Genomic DNA, 4,417 nt, shown 5'->3' on the forward strand with positions numbered 1-4,417 from the left:
GTCAGAGCTACTTCTGAAAGATAACCAGCCAGTCCCTTATGGCCATTGTTGGTAGCAATAGCTATAGCAGTTTTCCCAACTGGGTTTGCAGACGTTGGATCAGTTACTGCTCCAGCATATGCACCAACGCAATAAGTGAAGCAACCATTTTTTTCCTATCATAAATGTGTCAGAAACACAACATAGAGATCACTTGGAATGGAACAGATAATTTGCCATGGCTTCTAAAGCAAGACTTTCATTGTTTAATCTAGATTTGAACATACTAAAATGGGTATTTGAGAAAGTATCAACATTAGCTGCAATAAAAAGTAGAAAAAGGCAAACAAAACCTTAATTTTGAATATCCTTTCCGCAAAGTTTGGTGTTTAATAGATCACAATGACATTGTTTGCTTAATATATCTGACTTCAATCAAGAATTTGCTTTCACTACTAAGGTTTTACTATGATTGAAGCTCACCTGATAATTTATAAAATGCGAATCAATCCTACTACATGTGATTATTTTATGCTCATGCAGTTTACCATCTGACTAGATATTACATACAGCCAGATAGCTAAAGGGTGAGTCTTTTCACTTCAATTTTTTTCAAAAAAAAATTATATTGATATAGTTCAGTATTGTATATTTTTCATTTGTTTATGTATACTATTTTCTCTGTAAACCTTAACCTGATTTTAGACATGACCCCAAAAAATGAATTGTATCATTTGGCATTTATTCAGTGATTTATGGCATTTTAATAGAAAAGAGAAATTCCTCTGTTTCTCCTTTCATGTGACATCTCCTTATATTTGTATTCTCTTTCCCAAAGCAAGCCATAGATTCCTATAATCATTTTTGTCAAACACATATGATCTAAAAATTTTACATACAAAATCAACATCTAAACTCTAGTAATAAGAATAACAACACTAATAATAAGAATAGCAAGCACTATGGATTGTTCTATCACCTTCCAAACTGTGCAACCCAATGAAGGGCAGTCCACCCCCTGATGTCACGAAAATTTATATTCACACCACAATTAAGAATAGGGATTAACGCCAACTCATAACCTAATCCAGCAACCATGTGTATAATCCCCTGCTCTTTCTTGGACAAAGGGCAGCCGGTTGCTTCATCTATTTCTTGGGATTTGCCAGAAAGTCATAGCCGTAGCTTATCCTTCAAGAGCTCTTCAAGAAGACAATCAATAGTACCTGATGAAGTTCCACTGCCTGCTAGAAGAGCCTCTATAACAAGGCCCCATGAATCATCATCTGCTTTCTGTTCCACTGGAAGATGATATACAGGTTCCATATTGTCATTCTTATTAGTTGGAGCAGAAAGGAGCATTTGTGCAAATGTAACAAGTAATAACAGCTTGTCTTGGCTTCTAGCAATTTCTGTTTTTGTTGAGTTACAACGAATGCAACTATTAGTCTTATTGCAAAACTCAAACTCTCAAAATTCATTATAGGATTCATGATCTCCAAAAGTAACACAGAGAGTAACCTTTCCAAGAAGGTGGGAGGGAGCTTCACAACAAATAACACCATGCTGAATTATCTCAGCAAGCACTTCAATATCACCAAATATACAAGCCCAGGTAGAATTTGAGGAAAGACAGAGAAAAGACCCAATAGTGACCACTTATGCATAGAAATTGGATATTTAGTATTCAAATTTTGGACAAAACTGTTAGTACCATTATGATATCATCCTAAGACAAGGTAATATAGATTAAAAGGCATAAAACTTCCACCATTCAAAAGATAGAATTCGATCACGCATTCACAAATCTTTACATATGGAAAATTGCCCTGCTGGTGAGTACTGCACTAATAATGACACTAAGACCAAGATTAGTGAAGACAATATCAGAAGCACTTCTAGTAGCGTATGTAGCATCAACAACAGCAATTCCAATTTCTGCTTTCCTTAATGCAAGGGTGTCGTTGACACCATCACCTATCATTCCACATATATGCTTCCTCTCTTGCAGCCTCTTAACAATTTTATATGATCATTCTACAATGTCATGGGAAAAAAAAAGAAAGGGTTAAAATGTTTGCTAGTGTGCAATTTGCAGCATAGTTATAGTATTGTTGGAAGTGTAGTAATTCAAACCAATGAAATCAAATGATCCTCTTACAAGCCTTGATTCATGTGAAGAAAATTTCGGTAATCAACTTTCCACCAAAGACTTCGTGATAACTGGATAATCTCCTCTTCTCAATGGATCTATAAACCTGCACTCTCATTCTTAGTTTGATTAAGCTTTCTTCTTAGAATAAATTAAAATCACACAAAAAAAATCTAGATTCTTTGTATCTAAAATTCAAGACTTTAATAGCTCATTTACTGTAATACTCATTGAACATTCAAGAAAGTTGTTTTGAAGATAAAGAAAGAATGCAAACAACAATTGATAATTGAATTTACTAACCAAATAGAATCAGGGATAGATAACCAAATAGAATTATGTTAATTGCACTAGTTGCGTACACAAATAGTTCTCACCTTTATGAATCCAAAATGACTTCTTTCTCTAATGAACAAAGTACAAGAAAGGAAAGAAATACAAACACAAAAAAGTACTAGTATACTAATATTTCTCATTATATGCAGCAACAACATTATACATCTGATCTAGAGCTTACAACAATTCCAAGGATAGAAGATTACATGGGGCACATGTTGCAGAAAACATGATGAGAAATCTAGAATACTTATAAATGCAATTACAACAATAATAGATGATGCAAAATTCTAAAATATCAACTAGGAACTATATCACATAGTTCAATAAATAGGAAGGTTACAATAAATATTATTCATGCTATTCTCAGCAAGGTTTCACTTTATATCCATTACAACACTTGTGAAGAAGAACAAACTATTACAAAAACACAGCAGTAACTAGTAATACTAGAATGCATCACTTCAACATTAACAGAGTTAGGAAAAAATATTTTATTAAGCGTAATAGTGAATGAATCAAGCATAATCAATCTTTTGATAAACTCATAACCATACCATCAAGAGTACCTTTCAATATATACTAATTTCAAAATAAAACAGAAAAATCGAACTAAAACTTTGAAAGAGAAAGAATCACACAACTGCTTATTAAATCCATGGAAATAAAAGGTTGAGCTCCTCCTATTTTCACTGGGGAAAACTAGCAAACAGTTTGTGTGTATATTCAACAAAAATAACAAAATGCACAAGATAACAAGTTAATGCTATATCTAAGATTCTGGAAACAGAAAACAAAGTCAAGGATATAGTACCATGAGCGGGTAGGAACTGTGTAGAGGATGATGGCAGCTGCAAACTGCGTGGAGAGAGATTATGACTGTGACTACACAGAAGACCATGACTATGCGAAGTGAGATCTTCAGCACACAAGATGACAATGGATCAATGTCTGCAAGAAAGGGCAAGAGAGAGGAAAGGAGGGCAGAAGGTGCAGCGGGCTGAAGAGCTCATAATGCACAATAGGGCAAAGAGGAAGGAGGCACTGACTGCAAGAGAATGGAGAGGCAGAGATGAACTAAGGCACGATGGTAGTGGGAGGAATGAAGGGTGATAGAGGATCAAGAAGGGCACAATGAGGTTGTGGCGGATGAGCTTGCAGTGCAAGAGGGATTCAGAGAAGAGAGTCACGCCAGTAGGTTTTCAATTCAGAGAAAACACTTGGAGAAAACACTAGGGGTGGTTTTCATTTGATTAATATGTTTTGTTTAACCGCAAATTCTAGTAATTTTGCTGCACACCACCATCCAGAAGCGCAACCGCCAAAATCTTGCCTTTTAGCAGTTGTCTTTTTGAACCGCTGCTATTTAACCGTCGCAAACTCCCGCATCTGACTTAGTGACTAGATCATTGAACATCTTATATAGCACACACAATAATATAACCATTTAATATTACTTTAAACATGGTGCAGGGTCAATTACTGGACAAGAATTAATTCAACAATTATTGTATTTTGTAACACCCTACCACATAAAACTTTACACTTAGTACGTAAATCAGAAGTGGTGAAGCGCTACGACCTCTAAAAGTAAAAAATACATATATAGATATATTGAAAAAGGGAATTATCTAGGAGCCTTGAAGGAAATTTAAACGAAATACAAATAGAAGAGCACATCACTCAGGATCGGATCAACACAGAAAGATAGATAAGATTGAATAGAAAAGATAATATATATAAGATCAAAGTTCCAAAGATATTAATAACAAGTTCGATGCTCGACCTGCAAAGAAAAAGCTGAACAGAGTATACAAATACAAATATATGACCCCAAGAGCAACCCAAAATATATGACAAAACACCTGTTTCTCCAAGTCAGCCTTTAAGAGAAACAAAACACAAAATATACAAAGTGGAGAATCTATATACATATATACATAGATGAAA

Source organism: Arachis ipaensis, chromosome B04, assembly GCF_000816755.2.
Source record: "Arachis ipaensis cultivar K30076 chromosome B04, Araip1.1, whole genome shotgun sequence".
NCBI classification, from domain to species: Eukaryota; Viridiplantae; Streptophyta; class Magnoliopsida; order Fabales; family Fabaceae; genus Arachis; species Arachis ipaensis.